The following is a 25,329-nucleotide window of genomic DNA, read 5'->3' on the forward strand; positions in this document are numbered from 1 at the left end:
TCAAAGGCAGGGGTATGCCCATACAAATACATATAACTTTGTAATTTATGTTCCTGTTTATTTGAACTGAAACACACATTACTAAATAACTACACATTTGAAATTATAGATATGAAGTAAAAATCAGTCAACTCCAGTTGCTTACCTTGCACCCTACCCATCTCCACCTAGAGTGTGCACACTTCACTTAGTCGATCATAACTCTAAGCTGCTGGCAACATTATCTATCCAAAAGAGATATCTGGAGGCCCCACTGCCCTGCGCAACATCTTCAAACCACCCCAGAATCAAAGTCTCCTGCTCCTAATTCTGCCTTACTTTTTACAATATAGTTCTCTCTGTTCAGAAGGCCCTTTTCCTGCCCATCTTTCTCCAAAGCCATCTATCAGCACTAATTAAACACTCCCAAGGTAACACTTGTTTCTTTACGGCCTTTTCCCACCCTTCTGTTCTAATAATCTCTGTCCTCCCTATAGTAAGTACTGCCTTTGTTATAACAGCATGACAGTCCACAATTGTGGCTCACTATCCAAGTCTTTATCTTCCCAAGAGAAACTCCAAGTGAGGCTGTGGCTAAATCTTCTTTGTTTTCCTCCTAGAACAGTACTTTACAAACAGTGGGTGCTCAATAATGAGATGACAAATAAATATCTTTTTTGGGAACAAAAGAGTTTGAGAACAACAACAAAAAAAATACAAAAGAGGCTTGGATTAGTTCCCTTTTGAACAAGTATTTTTATAGTCTCTTAGGATTAAATTCCAGAAATCACCTTTTATGTTTCTTTGATGCTCCTGATTGGTTTGTCATATTTTTGCTCAATCGAGATGGAACTTGCAGAGAGATTTGTACTATTTCTAGTAGGTGAGTTTCTGTCAATGGGTCGAGATATTATATCACTCAACTCTCAATTATTTTCTTATGGCCTCATACTGAATCTAAACTCCCTCTTTCTATCACTATATTTGAAAATACTATGTTTGAAGCAGTTTAGTGATTTTTAAAGAGCTTTCTTTTATCTCTGCTTGCATAAAAGAGCAGCCACAGCTTTTCTGCTTTTTCTAATGGTTTTAAAATTTAACTCAGACATTTTAATACACTGTCATGTTTTCATAGCATGATAAATATTTAATGTTAATGGAAAAGGGGCATATATTTTGAACATAAATGTGGGATAAATCTTTAAAAAATAGAGAAAGGAGAAATTTAAGTTTCTAAAGGTAATTTATTTCTCAAAATGCTTTCCTACTGCCAATGAATCTGCTTTTAAAAACCTTATGATACAGAATTACTAATGAATGTGTGTTTAGCAGAGGAAGTATGAATAGAGTAAGCCAGTGATGTTCAACCTTTTTCATCTCACAATACACATAAACTAAATACTAAAATTTTGCGGCACCAAAAATATATTTTTTGCCAATCTGACCTTGAAAATATGCATAATTTTGATTCATTCACACTGGATGGCTATTGTTCTGTTGGCTGTTTTCATTTTTTAATTTGACAATCTAAGGGAAAAGAGGTCAGAGCACCTGACAAAATAGTCAGGTTTTGCATGTTTTAAAATTTTTTACCTTGAGAATGTTATGCTACGCCAGTTAGAAAAAGCTAAGAACCATATGATTTCACTCATCCTATATAATAAAACCCTAATATGCAAATCAACTGAATGGTGGAATGATCGATCACTCTGAAGCTCACTGACCACCAGGGGGCAGACACTCCATGCAGGAGTTGCCCCCTGGTGGTCGGTGCGCTCCCACAGGGGGAGCGCCGCTCAGTCAGAAGCTGGGCTCAGAGCTGGTGAGTGCAGTGGTGGTGGTGGGAACTTCTGTCTTCACTGCAGGCGGGTGGTAAGGAGCGAGAGTTGCCGGACTGCAAGAGCCCCGGACTGCATTAGGGATGTCTGACTACTGGCAGGCAGACATCCTCCAAGGGGTCCCGGACTGCAAGAGAGCACCGGTAGGGCTGAGGAACCCCCCTCCAGAGAACGAATTTTGTGCACTGGGCCTCTAGTCTATATAATAAAAGCCTAAGCTACTGTTACAGCGGAATGACCAGAATGACCAGTCACTGTGATGTGCACTGACCACCAGGGGGCAGATGCTCAATGCTGTAGCTGCCCCCTCATGGTCAGTACGCTCCCACAGGGGGAGCCCTGCTCAGCCAGAATCCGGGTTCATAGCTAACGAGTGCAGTGGCAGTGGCAGGAGCCTCTCCCACCTCATCGGCAGCGCTAAGGATGTTGGGGAGTGGGCCTAAGCCATTAGTTGGACATCCCCTGAGGGCTTCCAGAGGGATGTCTGACTGCCAGCTTAGGCCCAATCCCCCAGGGAGCAGGCCTAAGCTGCCAGGTGAACAACCCCTGTGGGGTTCCAGACTGCGTGGGGGCAAAGGCCAGGCTGAAGGAACCACCCCCCCGAGTGCACTAATTTCGTGCACTGGGCCTCTAGTAAATTTAATAAAAAAACAAATTCTTGCTGCACACCAGTTTGCTTCTTGCAACGCAGCAGTTTCAAATCACTGAAGGAAGCATATACTTTTGAAAAATATCTTTTCAGGTCTAGAGGGAGAATGGTTTTCAGTTCCACTTGTGTCTGGAGCTGACCTGCTATGTGGGGATTGACCTCGTGTACATACAGTGTTGGTGATCATAGGGGACATGGGTCATCCATTGGAGGGTTACCTAAATATATGATACTAGAGGCCCAATGCACAAAGATTCATGCAAGAATGGGCCTTCCTTCCCCTGGCTTCCGGCACTACCTTTGCTCTGGCCCGGAGCCACCTTTCCACCTTCCTACACTGTCCAGAGGCCTGGAGTGGCTGGGGTGCTCCGCGCCTGCATATGCAAATTAACCCACCATCTTTGTTGCATTAATTTGCATACTCCTGATTGGTTGGTGGACATCACGAAGGTACGGTCAATTTGCATCTTACTCTTTTATTAGTGTAGATGTAAGGACTCTTAGATATCAAGGCAAACTTTCCCCTTGCAACAGTTCCTCAAAAGAATGGGCACACAATTCTTCTTTGAAGGATATAATCTCATGGTTCCTATGTAACTGAAAAATGATGAGGAAGTCCAGCCACCACTGGTTTGCATCACAGAGAACATCATTAGACATCACTGAAGATAAAAGGACCAAATAAACTGGAAATTTTAAATTTTATATAGTTTTACTTGTTTGGAAAGAAAACCCCCCAAAAACCAGTCCTCTTGAAATGGAAGTTTGAACTTGCTAACAGTAAGACATGGCGTCATAATCCAAGAGAAAAAATGAGCACTGAGATCCTCCCTCCTGTATTACATTTGCCTACATCAAAAAGGTAATGAGATCTGTAATACTGTCAACAATAAAAAATATATTAAAAAGAGGTAATGAGTTTTTCTTCAGTGCCTGTGCCTTAATTAAATTACCAAGGAGAAGCTACACACACACACACACACACACACACACACACACACACACACATACACACATACAAACATGAACTTGTGAACTTCATGACTAGAAATGGGGCCAAATTCTGCTTGAGGGTACTAATACTGAAATACATTGGTATAATTAAATGCATGATATTAGGGAGCTTCGATGGCCTTTCTTTATCCTTCCGCCTCACACAGATCTGAGCATCATTATGTCAATGTCAGCTTAAGCACCATGAACTAACTGGCCACCTGTTCTCTACCTCGACTCCTGGGTACCAGGAGCTGATTTCATGAACTTCACAGTGCACTTGTTTTTGGTCCTGACAAATTTATAGTGTGCCTTGGGATATAAATTTAATTGACTACCATTTCAGGCTTTGTCATTAGAAAGGTCACTGGAGAAAAATTCATAGGGAAATTCTGAAGTATGAAAATTGTCAGATAATCTGAGCTTTTCATTTAACTGAGGTTTTATTTTTAGGTCCAATTTCACTGCTATGCCAAAGGCCATTGTAAAACTTGATGGAGAAATAATTTCTTTTAAAATGATATAACATTTAATTGTAATTATAATTATATTCAATATAATGGTAATATTAAAGTATATTTTGAATAGAGGCTGAGTCCTTTTGCTTTACTCCTTAGCAACAATGGAATTTGAAGCTACTGAACTTAAATAGCATTTGGAATTATGTACTGACCATTTACTATGCATGGAATCCTAAATTCACTGCCCTGGCTTGTGTGAAATATATGTTTTTATATATGTACTTCAATGATTACTTACATTTCAGATTACAGGAAAGAGAAATATATAATTGGAAATGTGTTTTTTTGGACCCCCTCTTTATTTATATTCATATGTTATCTCTATTTAGCTACGGGTGGCATTTTCCTTTATAATGACTTCCTAAAATTTATGCAAAATTGTTGTCTATATTTATTCTTTCTCCACCTCTTTTTCTTCTATAATTGCTTTACTTAGTAATTCTTCTTTTTGTGGGTAACTAATAGAAATAAAAGTAAATATTAATTTGCTGTCTTCAGAGAAAAGTCAGCATAACAGCTTCAACTTACATCCACTCATTCATCACATGTTCATTGTTTTCATTTTTCAACAAATACTGAGTGATTTTTGCATATGTATAACTAGTAGCCCATTTGCAGGAAGAATCCTGCAAGCGGCCCGTGCGGTCGCCATTGCAGCCGCCACACCTGTACCCGCGCGCCGCTGCTGCCCGCCCCGCTCCGCCTCGCCCGGCTTTCCCTCTGGCAGCCACCTTGCTTTCCGCTTTTCCTCCCTCTTCCTTCTAAGTTGTCTTCAGTCTTCACTCCTCCCTCCCTCAGCGTATGCAAATTAACCGCCATCTTTGTTGGTAATTTGCATACTCGCCCTGATTGGCTGGTGGGCGTGGCTTGGGCGTGGCGAAGGTGCCACGCCCACCAGCCAATCATATTTTGCATATTGCTATTTTATTAGGTAGGATTTATTGCATGCAAGTAAAAATTAAAACGAAGTATATGGCACATACCAGCTTTTAAAGAACACCTGAGGAATGTAGACACACTCTAGGCTATGATCACAATTTGAGTAACAAGAACAGGAAACAAGAGGTAAACTATTTTTTGTGTGTGTGTGTTTTCTTTTTAAAGGGCAAGATAGGCTACTGGAAAAGTCTTTTTCTTAGACTAATGGAAAAGTTTCACAAAAGAAGATTGGAGATGATTTTTCAAGGCTTTGATTTTTAGCTCTTTCACTCCTATGGAAAGCCATAGTCTAAAGCAGGCGTCCTCAAACTACGGCCCGCGGGCCACATGCGGGTGTTTTTGCCGTTTTGTTTTTTTTTACTTCAAAATAAGATATGTGCAGTGTGCATAGGAATTTGTTCATAGTTTTTTTAAACTATAGTCCGGCCCTCCAACGGTCTGAGGGACAGTGAACTGGCCCCCTGTTTAAAAAGTTTGAGGACCCTGGAAGGATGGTGGTTCAAGACACTTCAGTTTCCTGTTGTAACAAAACCAGTGAAACCCATGGTACTTTTGTAGCAGATAATGACCACATGAACATTTTTGAGAAATCGCATTATGTTTTCTTAAATAGATTATTCAACAATGAAACTAAAGGGGAATTGGGAGCCTAGTATCATGCTCAGATACACTTTCTATCATTGCTTGAATCATTTTTAAAGAACTAATAATTTTGCCTCAATCACAGATTTGATAAAGCAGGAATGGGTTCTGCTACTCCTACTTGATTTTCCTTCAATTTTATGTTATACTCATTTTTTAACAATTATATTAACAACCTAGTTTTGGTTTTAAAAATGAATCATGTTATATTTCTCATAGCCAATGAAACGCACACGTTACTCTGGCATGCTCTCTTTTTCTTTCATTTATTGTAAAAAAAAATTAAACATAATTCTTTGCTTTAAAAATGCAGTAAAGTTGATATTGATGTTTTTGCTGTTGAATGGTAGGAGTTCCTTGTATAACATTTTAGAAATGATCCTTTGTTAGATATATGGTTTGCAAATATTTTCTCCTATTCTGTAGGTTACCTTTCTGCTCCATTGTTTCCTTTGCTGTGTAGAAGCTTTTTTAGTTGGATGTAGTCCGGCTTGTCTAATTCCAGTTCTTAGGTTTAACTCTTTAATGCATTTTGAGTTGATTTTTGTCAAATTTTATTTTTTTGAATGTGGATATCTAATATTCCCAAAATAATTTATTGAAGTGAATGTCCTATTCCAATGGTGTTTTCCCAGCACCCTTGTCAAAGATAAGTTGATTGTAGGTATGTGGTTTTATTGCTGGGCTCTCTTATTTTATTCCATGGATCTATATATCTGCCTTTTGCCAGCAACATACTGTTTTGAGTACCATAGCTTTGTAATGTGTTTTGAAATCTAAAGTGTGAGGCCTTCAGTTTTGTTTTTATTTTTCAAGAATTTGAGGTCCTTCCAGGCTCCATATGATTTTAAAATGTTTTCCTACTTCTGTAAAAAAATTTCATTGGGATTTTAAAAGGAGTTACATTATATCTGCAGATTGCTTTGGCAGTATGGACATTTTAACAATAGTAAGTCTTCTAATCCACGAACATGAGATGTATTTTCACTTATCTGTGACTTCTTTAATTCCTTTCAGCAATATTTTCTAGTTTCCGGTGTATAAGTTCTTCTCTTTCTTGCTTAACTTTCTTCCTAAGTATTTTATTCTTTTTGATGCTGTTTTAAATGGGATTGTTTTCTTAAGTTCCTTTTCAGAATGGTCATTGCTAGTGTATAGAAACACAATTGATTTTTGTATGTCTACATATTTTTTGACATTTAAAAAGGTTTTGAGGCATAGAACCAAGAGAAGAAAATCAGAAATTTGCAAAGATCAAGTAGGGGAGGGTGGTGGCGGGGCATGGAGATGAGCTATGGCAGAAAATTAGGAGAGATATTGCAATCTAACAGGATAATAAAAGATGCAATGTCATGGATAACAGATTCAGGCCTTCCACATAGAGTCCATCCATCTTCCCTGGGTATCTGCCATCTACCATGTGGCAGGCACTATGAGGACACTGGAAACACAATGGTGAAAGTCCGAGGATAGGAGGTAAGCTGAGTGTCCGAATATTTCAAGGACCAGAGAGAATTTTAGTGCAGCTGAAAAACTGAAGATGATTTCAAGAAGAAAAGGGTCAACACTGCCACGTTCTGAAGAGATTTTAGTTAAATTAAGGAAGCATGGCCCTCCCTTTATTAGTGATAAGGCAGGCACTGGTGATATTGACAAAAGCAGTTTTAGTGAATTTATTTTGGAGGGAGGATTTATTTTGGAGAAGCTGTATTACAGGGATGTGGCAGGTAGATGGAAGGAGAGGAAGTAAGTGGAGAACTGAGCCCAAATCAGATTAAGATCTTTAGTGCTTGTAAACATAAAGACAACAGTCTACTCTCATAAAGGTTATTCTAAATATAATTGCATTTTTCAAAATAACACGAAATTTACATGAATTCTTGGGTTGGAACAGCTTTCTTGTACATTGTCTAATTTTAGAGTTCTGCATGAATACCCTATAATGGACTCCTTGGTATTTTTGTGCTCTTGCTTTGCTGATGCCACACTGCTCGCTGCTCAGCATGTGTGTGGTGGTGCAGCACTGATGGGGGATTCATTTCAGGGAACTGGACTTTAGAGGAGAGGAATTAAATGGATGAAAGTGAGTTGGGAAATCAGGTTTGGGGGGAAGCAACGTGTTATTTTCCTTTTCATTTGGGGAATGCTTAAGAATGTTGAATGCTTAAATGTTGAAATAATGCAGTCTATTTGGATATACACAGAAGAAGGCACAGTTGGTGGAGCAGAGTTTGCTGAAAGTTGGAAAAGATGAGAGTGGGAGGAGAAATAGAGGGATTGGCATTAGTCGTCAAAGCAGCACACTCCCCACAGGAAGTTTAGTGGGAACCATGAGGTGTCCCCCTAAAGTATAGTGTAGTCAAGGGAAGCCAGCATAATGCAACAAGAAGAGCATCCAGTGATTTAACATGCTCCTACTTAGTTTACATAGGTGTAGTTTGTGTAAGATGTGAAACATATGCATGTGTATTCCCTTATTTTTAGTGAAGAGCATTGTTTTGAGGAATTAGAGAAATCAATTGAACTAGACCTTCTGTAGCGTTTACTTAGAATATTTAAAATAATAGGTGGCAAAGTTTAACACTCTCATGTACCAGACACTCTGCTGAATACTTTATAAGGATCATCTTATTTAATTTCATCACAAACCTATAGGTTAGTGACTATCAATATTGCCGAAGGGTCATGTAGCCAGAATATAAACGAAGATTTGATTGGAAAGTCCCCTGCTCTTATCCATGGTGACATACTGCTTTCTATTGTTTGTCATGTTGAAAGGTTGAACGGGCAGAAATCGTTCCTGTAACCAGTTTTGTTATCACTGTGTATCACAGCCTGAAGTGCAGCTACATCAGACCACAAAGATAGAGGACCAGTTGGGATTCAAGAAAGATTTGATCACACATTATCAAAGCGCAGTAACTAAGCTATAGCATTAGTTGGAGGGATGCTTTATAAGCAACTGATACAGATCAGTTTAAAATGTGAATTTTTCATGGTAAGTGACACATATAAGATAATACTAGAGGCATGGTGCACAAAATTTGTGCACAGGGCAGGTGTGTCCCTCAGCCCAGCCTGTACCCTCTCCAATCTGGGACATCCCTCTCACAATCCAGGACTGCTGGCTCCTAACTGCTCGCCTGCCTGCCTGCCTGATTGCCCCTAACCACTCCCCTGCCAGCCTGATTGATGCCTAACTGTTCCCCTGCCGGCCTAATTGCCTCTAACTGTCCTCCCCTGCCAGCCTGGTCGCCCCCAACTGCCCTCCCCTGCTGGCCTGATCACCCACAACTGCCCTTCCCTGCTGGCCATCTTGTGTCCACATGGGGGTGGCCATCTTTGACCACATGGGGGCGGCCATCTTGTGTGTTGGAGTGATGGTCAATTTGCATATTACCTCTTTATTATATAGGATAGTGCTACCTTCGAAAGTATCTACTAAAACTCCTGAAGAAGATTGTTTGAAAGGGGCTATGCAAAAACTCAAAGACAGGTATCCACAACTCTGTGACCCCTGAGGCCATCTCTGCAGGAGTGGTTCTCTGTTTTCTCTTCTGCCTCCTTCTGGCCCATTCCTCGGAAGCTCCTGGCTCTCTTCTTTGTCCACTCAAAGGCCATGTATTTTGCAGTTGTATTCCTTGTCTCCTCCACTCTGTCCACTGTAGGCTCTAAAATCTACACTCCCCTTGCATGGATATGAATGCATCTCCCAAGTGATTCCAATTCAATCTCCAGGTTGGAAGCCTGCTATGTATAATTTTATTTAGCACCTAGCATTACTTAGAAGGACAAGCCTACCTTTTTCATTTTCATTTTCCAGTTGAGAAAACTGAAACTAGGAATGATTTTTTCCAAGGTCCAACCCATAATAGCTAGTGTTGATGGGGCTTAAATTCTTGGTTTCTAATGCAAAGTGTCATAGCCTTCTATGGGATAATATTAGCTGGATCTAAAATTCTCCAAAGACAGATTGGTAGCACAATATAAATTGCCTTGTGGATATCGCTCATTCAGATCATAATTCTTAGTTTTGATAGCTAAATATATTGAGCAGTGGAAACTGATGAAAGCAGTGTGTGAGTATACATAAAGGCACAGATGGTTGCTGAAAATTATAAAATCAAAGTGCCAGGGGTTATGAAGAATCATATTCTTGGTGTACATGTTCTTCTGGCTGTTCTCAAAATGACCAGAAATGTTAAGATTAATATATGAATGTATAATGCCCTTGATGTTACTTTTTAACTATCATATTATTATCAGATTCTCAGTGTATCTGACTTATCACATACAAGCTCAATAGATTACAATGTTATACATATAGATAATACTACTAATGCGAAACCACTATGACACAATGAAAAATCATTAATATAATAGCAGATTTCTTTAAGGATGTAAAAGAGCCCATTTGAAGCATTTTCATTATGCTTTTTGTTGCTCTGTTTTCTATTTTTACTTTACATTACAATTGCGAAGAGGAGAAACTACTATTACCACCTACTTCAGAGGCTAGAAAAGAAAATGAGTGACAGAATTTGTCATCTTTTTCCCACATGCAACATACCAATTTTATGTGACTTCTAGTGTTTGCTGTTAAAAGTTTTTCTAAGAAACTATTTCAAAACTATCACACAATGCAAAAAAATGTTAATTCAAAAGAAACTAATGCACTAATATTATAAAATATATAAACTTTCTAGTTTATCTTTATTTCTTCAAAAAAATTAAAATGCTTTTTTCTTATTATTAGTTGTACTCTTAGACACATACCTTCAAAGATTCATAGAAAAACATCCCTTTCTTTTGAAGATGAACTAATTCCATCTGATGCAGCTATATAGATAACAAGTTTAGATTCTAAGGCTTCATTTTAAATATTCAACATTCAATAAGTATTTATTAAAACAAGTTTAAGGTAAGAGATTTCCTATTAATGCATTTTTAAAATGGAAAGGCAAATGTACCAGTTCAGTTATTAATATGTACACCCTAAGGAAGTTAGTTAAATCCATGAGATTCAATTTTCTCCACAAGAATAGCATAATAGTTTTTTTCACAAGGCCAAGCATTTTAATAATCTTTGTGACCTTGTATTAGGCAGAGAGTCCTCAGATACTGTACCAAAAGCAGAATGCATGGAGGAATAAATGACTAAATCAGACTTCAAAATTAAAAAACGTTGTGCTTCAAAAGGAATAAAACAACAAACAGCACACTGGGATAAAATATTGGTAAATTATATATCTGGTAAGTGATTTGTATCAAGAATATCTAAAGAACTCTTATAACTCAACAATCCAAAAATCAAACAACTCAATTTAAAATTTTTGGGAAAAGCTTGTTAATGGATACAATCTTTCTTTTTGGGATGATGAAATGTTTTGAATTTGGATTACTGTGATGATTGCACAACTTTATAAATATACTCAAAACCATTGGGTTGTACACTTTTAATGGATGAACTTTAACTTATGTAAATAACATTTCAATAAACTGTTAAAAATTGGCAAAATATATAAATAGACATTTCACCAAAGAAGATACATGAATGGCTTATACACACATGAAAAGATGTTCAACATAATTAGCCATTAGGAAATTGAAAATTAAAATCACAATAGAATAATACTTCACACTCACTAGAATTGCTATAATAAAAAAAGATACTAACACATCTCTTTCTCTGACTGGCTTATTTCACTTAGCCAAACTGAACTAAGAAGCAACATAGAGATACTAGACTCATAGATGGAGATCAGGCTGACAGCTTTGGCGGGGTGGGGGATCCCTGGCAGGGGGTGTGGAGGGATTTAGCAACAAAGGGGGAAAAAAGAGAATGAACTTATGGACATGGACAACAGGTTGTTGCTTGTGGGGACAAGGTGGGTGGGTGAATGTGCAAGAGGGTATAGGGTGATGGAAAAAAATAAATAAAATAAAAATTAAAAAATGATAATAATACAAGTATTGGCAAGCATGTGGAGAAAAATGGAAACCTCAAACATTACCGGTGGAAATGTAAAATTATATAGCTACTTTGGAAAATAGTTTGGCAGTCCTTTTTAGAAAGTTAAATATAAATATATCATATATCCCCAGAAATTCCATCTAGGTATGTACCCAACAGAAATGAAAATATATGCTCACTAAAGAATTGTGCATGAATGTTCATAGCAGCAATATTCATAATAGACAAAAAAGTGGAAACACACAAAATTTCCATGGGCTGATGAATGGATAAGCAGAATGAGAAGTATATTCATATAATGGGATATTTCTTAGTTAGAAAAAATGAACTACGCATTGATATATACTAAAACATGAACAAACTTCAAAACATTTAAATAAGTTATTTAAAAAGGATTGTGATGTGATTCCAGTTGTATGAATGTCTAGAAAAGACAAATCTATATAGATACAGAGATTAATGGCTGCCTGGGGTGGGGTGGAAAGAGGGATTGAATGCTAATGTGCATGAGGACTCTTTCTGGGGTGATGGAAATGTTCTAAACCTGGAGTGTGCCGATGGTTGCACAGCTCTGTAAATTAAAAAGAAGTAATTGAATTGTACACTCAAGATGGGTGACGTTTAATGGCACATAAGTGATACTTCAATAAAGATGTATAAAAAAACTAGACAAAGAAAAGTAAAAATGAACTGGAAGAGTTATTTAGAGCATTAATGACTAATAGGAAAATTATTGATTTTCTCTCTCCATATATCCACATCAGACTATTAGTCACACACACACACACACACACACACACACACACACACACATATATGCAGTATACATATTACATACATATGTACATACATACTAGTATGATTGAGTTATATATGTGACTAATGGACTGATATTAATATGCTATTACTCTTACATTTCTACAGGAGTACTGCTAGTTAAATAATGGAAAAGTTTTTAAGGAATAATTATAAACTAGAGTAGATTCTTTTTAAGGTAATGAAACCAGGAGCTCTTATAATCCTATATAATAAAAGGCTAATACGCAAATTGACCTAATGGCAGAACGACTGGTCGCTATGATGCGCACTGACCACCAGAGGGCAGATACTCAACGCAGAAGCTGTCCCCCTGGTGGTCAGTGTGCTCCCACAGGATGAACGCCGCTCAGCCAGAAGCCTGACTCATGGCTGGTGAGCGCAGCAGCAGTGGCAGGAGCCTCCCCCGCCTCCGCAGCAGCACTAAGGATGTCAGTTCTGACTGATGGCTTAGACCTGCTCCTGACGGAGAGTGGGCCTAAGCCATCAGTCGTACATCCCCTGAGGACTCCCAGACTGTGAGAGGGCACAGGCCAGGCTGAAGGACCCCTCCCTCCCCCTGCCCCCGAGTGCTCGAATTTTGTGCACTTGGCCTGTAGTTTAGTATAGACCACTTACCATCTCTGCCATATGACTTAATGAAGGATTATTATTATTAGAATGATCAATTAAACAATCTCCTGGGGTTCCCTTCAGAGTTACACGTAATTACTTTGATTAAGAAAAGATGTCTGTTTATTGAAATGGTGAGAGTTGCTCATTTTTCTTTTATTGTTTATTGCTAGTGGTAAGAGGGATAGAAAATTAGAAAGCTACTGCATTTCAAACTAAGATTATTTTTTCTTGAAGTATATTTTATTTATGAAATTTATTCCTATGAGAAGTTAAGAATAATAGCTAAGAGTTAATCTATATGACAAAAATATGATGTTGGTGATTTTTTGAGACCTAAGAGGCAGTTTAGCTCATTGGAAAGCTTTAAAAGTCATTCTCAAGGTGGGGAGAAAGGATCTGATAATGAAGTCCTCAGAGTCATCAAGATATCTTACAGCTATGGTGATGGTGCGTGTTTTTTTGTGGAGGAGTTTAATATCTCTCACAAACCATGTCTTTCCTTTGCAACCATCCCTCTACCTCTGCCTACCTAATTTTTCAAGAAGTGAAAATAATGTATCCTAATAGGAACATTTCATTATTCCCCTTGTAAGAAGATTCGCATTGTCCCCTGGTATAACAGAATGGCAATCCAGGATACATGGTCCATTGAAACACTTCCGGGGTTGAGTATTCCAGAGGGTGCAATCTATGTCTCCATATATTCGTGCTTCCCCGGATATCACTTTCTGGTGCTGATGAATTTGCATATCAAGTGCATGTGGATTGGCAACTTCCTATCAAGAATATATATTCTAAAAAAAGTGGTATATAAATGCACCTTAACTCTAGAGTGAAAGGGTATTCCATCAAAATGGGTAGGCATATATTTTATGATATTTTCTAGAATTCTTTGAGAATAGAAGAACATTTCTTGAGATGAAACTATTTGGTATGCAATTTTCTGGCAATGTATAGACATGCCATATACTATGAGTAGGAATGGCAGATTCAGCTAAATTGTTAGGATAACATAACAGGGCCCATCAGTCACTATGCTTTAATTGCTAAAGGTAACAGCCATCTAAGGCAGGAATAAATTATGCCCAATTGTTAAGGACAATTATGTGCCTTATCAGCTGGTCAGCAACAAGAGACTGGAATATATGGACCATTAATCTGTGTGTGAGCAGCTGTTCTAATGTCCCTTTGAGAGAGAAGGTGAGAGACCTCTTGGCTTCCCTTGTCAGTCATCAGCAAATTAAAAACAACCTAATTGATATCTTCTGTATCACAGGTCATTTTTAAAAGAAGATTAGCCCAGATAATACATGTATGTTACTTTAAAAGCCAATCAAGGTTTCAGAACCTTTACCCTCCATACTTCCTCATATTCTATAACTGAAGCATTTCAGGGAGAAAGAGGCTCAAAAACAGGAGATCTTATAAATCATGATGAACTTTAATTCCTTTTTTTTTTTACATTTAAAAAAAATTTATTGGGGTTAATAAATTTAAAAAATTAACTTTGGTTAATACAATTATATAGGTTTCGGGTATACAGTCTTATAATACATCATTTGCATATTGTGTGTTCACCACCCCAGGTCAAGTCTTCCTCCATCATTTATCCTTCCTTTACCCTTCCTACCTCTCCCACCCTTTTTTCCCTCCAGTAATCAACATACTATTGTCTATGTCTATTATTATTATTACTAGTAGCCGTGTGCCCGATTAAATTGTGCGGATTCCCTAGGCCTAGCTGCAATCAGGGCCATGTCCGCTGCCCAGGGTCACTCCTCCATCTCTGTGGCCCCTGCCCCATGAACCTCCACGCTAACAGCCCCCATCCTGTGAGGCTCCTCGGCCTCTGCTGCCCACTCCCCGCGACTCTCTTCTGCCTCAGCAGCCCCCAGAAGCTCCAGGCTCACAGCCCCCGCCCCGCCTCCGCCACCCCGTGACGCTCCACGCTAACAGCCTCTGCACCGCAAAGCTCCACGCTCGCCACCCGCCCCCCAACACTCCTCCGCCTCAGCAGCCCCTCGAAGCTCCACGCTAACAGTCCCCAACCCGCTCCTCTGCCTTGCCTCCACCTCCACTGCCCCGTGACTCTCCTCTGCCTCACCACGAGGCTCCTCAGCCTCCGCAGCCCTGGTCCTTCGGTTGTTTGGGCCCACAGCTCCCTCCTCCCAGCTGCCACTGTGGATGGCCAGGGGCCCACAGCTCCAGCTCTCTCAGCTCCCTAGCCTGGCATCCAGTTGAGCCTCCGGTCGTTACTGGTCATTGCGGACCCAGGGCTTTTATATATTAGGATTTTTTATTTATTTATTTTTTGCTTACTCCCTTCACTTTTTTTCACCCAGCCTCAGCAATCTTCCTTCTGACTGCTAGCACATAAATGAGTATGCTAAGTGAAATAAGCCAGTCAGAGAAAGACAAGTACCATATGATTTCACTTGTAGGTGTGAAATAAACTAACAAACAAAATAGAAACAGACTCATAGATACAGTGAACTTTAATTCTTGATTCTCCTGTATTTGCTTGCTTACTTTTGTATTCTATCCTGATGCTCAGAGGATACAAAACCGATCAAATATATAACTAAACAAATACCCATTTTAAAAACAAGGAACAATGGAAAAATGTAGATAGAAAAAAGGTTAAAACTAGGGGAGTTAATTGCTGAATTAATTCTCCGAAGCTCTGTGTATTTTCTATGTCCAACTTTCAAAATTACATTTTAGAAAGTTTATCACAAACTTACCTGATTGTATATAGTAGCAAAGGCAAGGATAAAAATGATTCACACTATCTTTTTGACAAAAACAACTTGGTCATAAAAACTCAATTCTTAATACTGCCACTGGAAAGACATTCATCACGAAGAGAACAATGCATTATATAATGACTCATACCGTCAACAGCATCCTTATCCATGAATATCATCATGATTTTTCTTTTTCTTTTTTGTAACATTACTTAGTCATGGGATGGCACAGTATCAAAGAGTTGTTAGATAAAGTAATTGTTTCTGGGGAACACTTGGAAAGCAGACTGTGTTCCTAATGAGCTCTCAGAGCAGGGCTTGGAAAGAGAACCTTAGTAATGCATATTGGCTAAGTCTTACAAGGAAAACATGAGCTCAGGAATGGATTGGCTGTTTTACAAGTGGGAAAAGATCGTGCATCACCTGGATAGGAGCTGAATCCAGGGACTGGATGGCTTTATGGTCTCGTTTGGAGAGAACATGAGTGTTTGCCATGCTTGTGAGGAAGAGTCAAGTGGGTATTTGGGTATGACAAGTGCAGACTATGGCAGAACGAGGCAAGATAGCTTCCCATCGTATTTCCTGTTTCCAGACATGTGGGAAGAGCAACATGCCCCGGTCTCCTTTGGGGGTAGATTGGGATCATGGGGACTAGTTTTGCACAGTGGGTGCATTTTCTAGGCCTTGGCCCTGAGTTCTGTTGTGTGATCCCATGCAAACTCTTCCTTTCTCCTGTTTCTGTTGCCCATGTCCTTTAAGGTGAGCACAACGTGGAAGAAGACTGGACTGCTGAGAAGCCATGTGGGAGGGGAGGGGAGAGCCAGCCTCTGCACATCCAGCTGTGATGTGAACCGGAGTGTGTCATCCTGACTAATCCAGCTAACTGAACAATAGCTGTTTTATTAATGAAGAAGTAAATGAGGGGCAGAATTTATCATCTTGTTATTTTAATCATTATTTAGTCTAATATTATTTATCACATTTAAGTATAGTCTAATTTCAGACTTAGGTTAAATTTTCCTTTCCTCTGTCATCATCAGAATATTCTTCGCTCTCAATATTTAGAAAGTATAGATTGTATTAAGTGACTTTTGCAAGTTACAAAGTCCATGAAATTATCTTTGTGTTTTTTTTTTTGTTTTTGTTTTTGTGTGTGTGTGTTTTTAAGTAGGGAATGATTTGGTAGCTTTTTTCCATTTATTACTTGCTAACTTATTTAAAGTGTATATTTTTGATGGAGTCAGTTGGGCTTCATTATATTATTAAATATTATATGTGTAATTATATTTTACTCAGCAATCATCCATTTCATCAAAGTTTTCAAGTTTAATTGCATAAGAGTTAAGTAATGAATTGTCACATGGTATGTGAGTAAACATCTTGACCCGATTGGACCTGTCTCCACATTTAATATCTATATGAAATTAATAGGTCACTTGAAATGAATGAAAAATTCTCTTTATTTTTTATAAAAAGGCAATACTAATATCTACCATATATTTGTTATAAGAATTAAATTTATGTACAAATATTTAGAACCCAGTAGGAGGTCAATGTATATTAAATTGTATTCCTATCCTAGTAATTAGAGATATTGAAGAATAGGGTTACTTCAATAACCACTTACATGATTAGTTGTGTTCATTTGCTCTTTCTTCTTTTAACATTTTTAATTAGTTAAAAATGAAGTCATTTCCTTAGTCCCATATCCTCATATCCATTCTCTGGTCAGCTGGGAAGTACCCCTCACTGCCTACGGCAAATTGTGGGTGGGCATGGGAGAGAGGCAGGGCGTTTGGCTCATTGGCCAGTTCCTGTTGTGGATTCCTTATTGATTACCACTGATCTTTGAATCCCTGAATGGGGAAAGGATATTCTTTGTGTACAGCAGACCAAGGGAGACATGGGGGAAGTTGATAAAGATAAACTAAATTGAAGTTTTGAAACCTTAATAACATAAGTTCTTAAGGTATATTGTAAAGAATGGGCAGTTAGAGGGAACAGAGTATAATATTAATGTCTAGGACAAAGGGTTTGAATTATGTACATAAAAAATGTAACATATTTAAGCACCAATAGTCATTGTAGAACCTAAAAATGAAAATCACTCACTTGTCTTAGTTGGTAAGGATACACAAAACAGAGAAAGTATTTTAGGAAATGGGATTTTTATAAAAGTTGGGAAAATGAACTCTGTGTATGGGTAAAACAATATTAAACATTTACTGAATATTCCCAGGCCTGCCATTTATCAACTGTATCAGCTTAAGGAAGTCTTTTTTCGACTTTGAGTCGCAGTCTCATCATTAGAAAAACAGTAGCAATAATAATTTGAATGGGGTTTTGAGTCTATATAAAAAGTACTGTATATGGCACCTAGAGGAGAATAGCAGTTTAATGGATAGCAAGACTCCTTTGTTATTTATCTTTCATAGAGAGACTCAAGGTGAGAGTAATGAAGAAAACTTACCTGTGCTATATATTGTAGCAATGTGTAAGTAAGAAAATAATACAAATAGTAAACTGTTAATGGAATTTTGATTCCAACTGAAATAGGGATCACAGCATAAACAATGAATAGGGAAAAATTATAAAAAACAATTACAGTATGATTACAGGAAGGATTTTAGTTTATGTTTTTTAGATTCAGAATGTATGATTATGCATAAGATCCTGAATGTCTGAAAGTAAAAAACAAAACAAAAATATATCCGTTAAAGTATCTTTTTCATAAAGAAAGAAAATATACTAAGAATACATTGAATATTTTTCTTTAGGGAACATTCTGAATTGAAAAATTATCTTATTTGGAAACATTGTATGTACATGGAATTTTTCAAAATGACAGCTGTTTTAATATGTAATTTCTAAAAGTACATTACAGAAAACATGTATACTGATAAAATTAAACGTGAAATACTAAAATGAAAGGAAAATAGGGAATTTGATATCAAATCTATTTGATGATGTCTTGAAAAAGAATATATTCACTTGTTTTTATACCTTTTTTTTAAGTGATGTTCTTAAAGCTTTCCCATTCATGAATAGAGAATCTTAGAATTAATTTTGCTTGGCCACAACTTGCACCAGAAAAAGTAGTTGAGTTCTCTTATTTCAGATCAATGATCTTCTAGTGGAAATATTTCATCCAATAATTAATTCAGTGTCTCTCCACAGGATTAAAACAAAATTTATGATACATAGGGCAATATCCTATTTTGTATAATGAACCTAAAACAGGGTTTTCAGGAAAAATCCTACCTAATAATAGACAAATATGCAAATTGTCCATACCTCCGACACACCCACAAGCCATGCCCACAAAGGCACACCCACCATCCAATCAGAGCGAGCATGCAAATTAACCCAAACCAAGATGGCTACAGCCACAGAGAGCAAGGTTTCCTAGGTAACAGAGCAAGCCAAGCTTTCTGCCTGCCCTTGCCAGGCCTAAGCCTCCACTCAAGCTACAAAGTTTCAATTATAGAAGGTAAACAAATTCAAACAAATGGCGGAAGAATGGCGCTTGAGAGAGCAGGCCAGGGTTGCCGCCGGCAACAGGGGAAGCAAAGCTTTCAGCACACCCTGGCCGGGCCCACCCGCTTAAGGCAACAAAGTTTCAATTATAACCCCAACAGAAATGGCTGCCAGCCGCGGAGGGAGCCCCAGGCTTGGCTCCGCTCCAGGCTACAAAGTTTCAATTGTAGAAGGAAAATAAATTCCAGATACCAGGGCCTCCGCTTGGGTTGCCAGGGGGCGTGGCTGGCCTGCAAACCACCACAGGCCGCTCGCTCAGGCCGTCCCACGCCCCAAGGGAACACCCACCTGATCCGGGATGCCCTTCAGGGAAAACCAGCTGGCCCCCACCCCTGTACCAGGCCTCTATCCTATCTAATAAAAGAGTAATATACAGATTGATCATCACTGCAACACACAATATAGCTGCCCCCATGTGGTCAAAGATCCTGCCCCCATGTGGACACAAAATGGCCACCACAAGATGGCCAGCAGGAGAGGGCAGTTGGGAGGCACCCAGCCTGCAAGGGAGGGCAGTTGAGAAGGACCAGGCCTGCAAGGGAGGGCAGTTGGAGGTGATCAACCCTGCAGGAGAGGGCAGTTAGGGGTGACCAGGTCGGCAGAGGAGGGAAGTTGGGGGCAAACAGACTGGCAGCAGAGTGGTTAGGGGGTGATCAGGCAGGCAGGCAGAAGCGGTTACGGGCAATCAGGAAGGCAGGCAGGCAAGCAGTTGGGAGCCAGCAGTCCTGGATTGTGAGAGGGATGTCCGACTGCCTGTTTAGGCCCGATCCCGGTGGGGTCGGGCCTAAACGGGCAGTCGGACATCCCTTTAAGGGGTCCCATATTGGAAAGGGTACAGGCTGGGCTGAGGGACAACCCCCCTTCGTGCACGAATTTCGTGCACAGGGCCTCTAGTTATAAGATAAATATGTATATTATTAAGTAGTCTGAAATCAATAATATCAGTTTCCACCTAAAGAATATAGAAAAAGTTCAAATTAGCCACATTTCAAGCCCTCAGTAGCCATATGTGGCCACCATATTGGATGCACTCATAGATCTATAGCATTCTTGGTTATTAAGTTTGTCACAAGCAAGGGATAAAATACGTATTTTTGTGAACATTAAAGATGAAATGAAATCAATTAACTTATGACGTGAGGTAATTTATCTTTGTGTCTACCTCAAAGAATCATCAGATTTTGTAAACTGTAGCTTTTGAAATGAGAGTTGCAGATTCATCTGTCAATTGCCAAAGGGATGTGGTGGGTCTCAGGGCCTGTTCCATTCGGATTGACCAGTAGGTAAAAGAATCAGCTAAAAGGAAACTGACAAGATGAATAAGATGGAAACCCTGAGAACCACATTGGAGAAAATTATTGATGCAGGTTGCAACAATAACAATTCCAGAGAGACACAAATATTAAACACAGAAGGAATTTAGCAATTGAAATGAAAAATTAACTTTTACACAAGGAGAGTAGGCACTGTTTCAAAATTGAGACTATTATCTAGAATGGCTCAGTATTGGTGCACAAATAATACAAGTCTTCTTTCATATAAATATGAATATTTTCCTCATTCTTTCTTATTTTTGTTTATTTTGAGTCTTATTCCTAAACTTTTAATAGGTCTATTTATCTGTTTAGAATGTTGTCTAAATTATCTATTGTTTGTTTCTTATTTGAAATCAGGTCATAGTGAGTTTTGTTACAGAGTATCTATTCCCAGACAGTGATTAAAGTACTTAAATCATGATAATTGATCTGGGATTAGTTCTGTCCCTCCTACTAGTTAATTAGGGGTATAGTTGCCACAACTAGATAAAAGAAGTAGGAATCACTAATTGAATGATTATTTTGAATATTAAAGACTCAGTACATAATCTTGGATGAGCTTTTAAGTATAAAAGGTTGCTTTTACTTGAGTTTCAGAAACAGGATTTTGGACACTCGGAATTAAAATAAATTTTCTTAAAATCAACCCTCATTCTTGTAATTAAAAATAACCTGTCTCAATAATGTTCAAGGCGGCTACCTGAACATTGTGGACTGAGATAAATTGTGGACTTACAATGACCTACCTCTCCCATTTTAACATTTCTGAAAATAAAAGACAGGTGCATGTTTCTCGGTAGTGTCATCTGAAAGTAGAGATAACTCTGCCTTACACATTTGAATGACAGTTCAGTTTAATAGGGTAAAGAAAGAATTCCACCATTCCATTTGCAATTGTAACTCCAAAAAAGAATAATGAGGTACCACCATTTATTTGACCATTTATCCATTAAAACACATGTGGTTTGTTTTCAGTCTTTGGCTATCCCAAATAAAGCTGCTATGAACATTTGTCTAAGAGTTTTGTGTGTTCTTCCCCTTTTTTAGAAGCACACATATCAATTCCATGGACTTTGGCAATGTGGAGTTAAATACTTTGTTTAGAATTGTAAATTAAACAAGGTAGGCAAACTTAATTATTTCTTTGGAGATGTTTAACAAAAACATGTTTTGGAATCATCATTTAAAAGTAGTTTTTAGATTTGTCCATAAAATAAATTTGAGCATATTTGAGATCGGAATTTCCTTGAAAGAGGAGAGAGGCAATTCTCGGGAGAGCCCCTTGCAGATGAAGAAAATTAGAGAGGGTACAGTGTCCTCCTTGGATCAAGTTACAATGAAACTCCAGGGAACTCACAAAGAGCAGGAAGGGCTCTCTCTGCACAGTCTGTACCCAGGAGCGGGAGGGCAGCAGGGGGCACGCCTTTGGCACCCTCACTAAGTTTTATCACTCCCTTTCCTGAAGGAAAAGTGAATGAGAAGTTGGCGTAGGGCTGATGGTTAAATTAATTGATTTCTCTCCACTTTCTCTGTGCAAGGAAACAGCCAAGAGTTAGAAATGATTGTCCCTACCTCCCAGTGATCTCATAAAGCCAAGTACCATTTTGGATTCTTTCAGTTACTTAACAGCCGTTTTGAATAAGGAGCTCATGAAGAGCATGTTTCTGTTTGTTCAGCGAAGAGGCTAGGCCTTGACGAGGCTAAGGCTTTCATTCCGTTTAGCAGGGACTTTCTAAGGAGATGTGTTCAGAACTTGGAGGAAAGGGATTATGACGTTTTCAGAGCATTCTTTGTGTTGCTAATAAGATAGGGGATTCTGCAAACTACTTGAATAAGATAAAAGCTTCTTGCTTTCAAAAACAAAACAGAGTTGTGGCATATTTTTAAAAGGAAGCAAAGTTAAAAATCACAAATTCCATACAATACCCACTTGTTTTCTAATGTAGCTCTCTTTTTTACAAGCAAGTCAAAGGGTTGAGGACTTCACTGAACCATAAAGCTGAACTCAGGATAGTAAATCAGGTAGATAGCGTAAGATTCTGTCATCCTTTTCTCATTCAGTTTTGAGGAGGAAGCAATTCCTGGTCTCTCTCCCCCGCCCCACCCCTCTCTTTGCCCCATCTCCCCATTCTTCCCCGTCCCCCATCTGTGTGTTTAGGGTAGAGGCTGTAGTCGCCCTTCAGAAGTGAGGACTGTTGTTGGGTTTTTGTATTAAGGTCATTTAAGTCACAAAAAACAGCGATTTCTCTCTTTCTGCAAATTAAATACGCTCCCCGTTGTGTTGTAATGGATTTTAGTCCTTTGTAATTAAAGATCCAACTGTTCACCTCCTGAAACCAAGAGCTTTTTACCACATTGTTGCTTCATTTATCTCTGGGGAAAGACACTGATCCACCCATTTGCTCCTGGAGTGACGCAGCGTTCTCAGCGCTGCTGGCAGGAACAACAGTAATAAAAGTGAACAGTAGACATTTTGGAGGAGAACCGTTTGCCTTAACTCTCTAATGAGTTTTGTCTTTCAAGAGCTTTTTGGTAAAATAGATTTACAACAGAGGAAGCGTCAGTCTACGATGACTGGCTCTTCAGAGTCTTATCACTGCTCAGAGTGATTAAAATAGTTCCTCTCAACTCCTTCAGCTAGACTAAGTTTCCTTTTCCTAGTATTTCATCTTTCAAAACAGAATTTCATTTCTTGCTTGTTTTTTCTCTTTTTGCTTCTTACTCATTCTGTTTCTGCATGACCTATAACAGTGATGGGCAACCTTTTGAGCTTGGTGTGTCAAACTTCGCCAAAAAACTGAGCATAACTCGGGTAGTGTGTCACTTTGAGGAAAAAAACATTATTTCACAATATTTATAGTTTAAATAACATAAATGTATAATTGTTATATATAATTGTATTTAATAAACCAAAAACTAAATATTTAACTTACCTGCTTAGTGACTTCTTTGTTCATCCATCAGTCGGTTTCTTTTGTTGGTCTTGATATTATTTAGCTTATGTGGGGTGCCGTGAACTAAGATAAGTGAGGGGGAGGGGGAATTCTTTAACTAACCTGCCTATTAGTGACTTTTTTGTTGCTGAATTTCATTGGCTAAATCTTCAATTGAAGGTTGGTATTTTGTACACTTCAGGCCCAAGCAAGCACTACTAACTTCATCTGTCAATCTGTTTCTTTTGTTGGTTTTGATATTATTTAACACTGAGAATAAGTTCCTCACAAAAGTATGTAGAAGGAAAAATTGTGAGTAAAGCCATTGCTATATTTTTCAGGGTGCTAAAAGTGTCTGGTCGTCGGTTCCAGGCACTCCAAATTTCCTGTTCATAGTGGCACTCCTCTTGATTCTCCAAGCGGCACCTTTCCAGATTCTCAAGCTTTGACCTCAAGTCGACAAACACCTGAGCCCAGATACTGTCTTGAAATTCTGCAAGTTGCATCTCCAAATCATCAATTTTCATCCATTGGAAACCATTTAATTCCAAACTACTGTAGACTACTACATCAGGATACTTAATTATTTTCATGGTCTGTTCTAGACTTCTAAATTGACTAAATCTATCACTAAACTGCTCAAGTAACGAGTCTAAAACATGCTGGTACTTCATATGCAAGAGTTCCATTTCATTTTGTACAGCTGCACTGGCCTTCTCAAAATACTTTGTTACTCGAGGAAAATACTTATAAGTTTTAGTTTCTACATCTCGCTTGAAAATTTTAACTTTCCTTTCAAAAGCTTTTATGTATCCAAACATAATGTCAATACTTTTGCCAAAACCTGTAACTTTAAGTTCAGTTCATTAATATGAACAGAGAGATCTGTAAAAAACATCAGGGTGTTGACCCACTTATCATCATTAAGCTGAGGAAATTTTCTCAGATCCTTATCGTCAAGAAATGCCTTAATTTCTTCAAAGCACTCCACAAAGCGCTCAAGAACTTTGCCTCGGCTCAGCCATCTTACATTCTTGTACATCAGCAGTCCACTGTAGGTGGAATCAACCTCCAGTAAAAGTGCCGAAAATTCTCGCTTGTGAAGGGGGCGAGCAGCTATTAAATTAACTATTTTTGTAACAACTGACATGAAGTCATTTTAGTCGGTGAATCCTGCCTTGGCACATAAAGCTTCCTGATGGATAATACAATGAAAAGGCACAATCGGATGTCCAATAGCTTCTGTAAACAATTTGACAAATCCGACTTTTCCCCCCACCATATTTGGTGCCCCATCTGTCGTTACTGACACAACTTTAGAGATATCAATGCTTAGGTCACGAAATGTTTGTATAACAACCTTACATATTTCGCTTCCTGATTTACTTGTTGACACTGATACTAACTTTATCAACTCTTCTCTCATTGTGAGACCATCAGAATATCGACCAATAATGGCCAACTGAGCATGTGATGTGACATCAGTAGTTTCATCAAGAGAGATCGAAAAATATTTACACTTCCTTATGTCTCTCTTTAATTGATGTTGTACGTTTGTGTTCAGTCTCATTATTCAGTCTTTTATATTTCTACTGAGTGGTAACTCAGATATTCTCTTAATAATTGCATCTTTATTCTGCATATTGTGAAATAGAACTGGTGCACATCTTAGGAGAGTTTCTTTAGTAAATTCTCCCTCACTGAGCGCTTTTCCATGCTGAGCTATAGAGTGAGCAATGCTCAAACTTGCAGATGTTAAATTTGTAGAGCCTTTCATAAATTTAAGGATGGAATTAGATTGGCTCTTATAAAGGTGTAGCTGCCTGGAAA

The sequence above is a fragment of the Cnephaeus nilssonii genome (genome assembly GCF_951640355.1).
Source record: "Cnephaeus nilssonii genome assembly, chromosome: 20".
Taxonomy (NCBI): Eukaryota; Metazoa; Chordata; class Mammalia; order Chiroptera; family Vespertilionidae; genus Cnephaeus; species Cnephaeus nilssonii.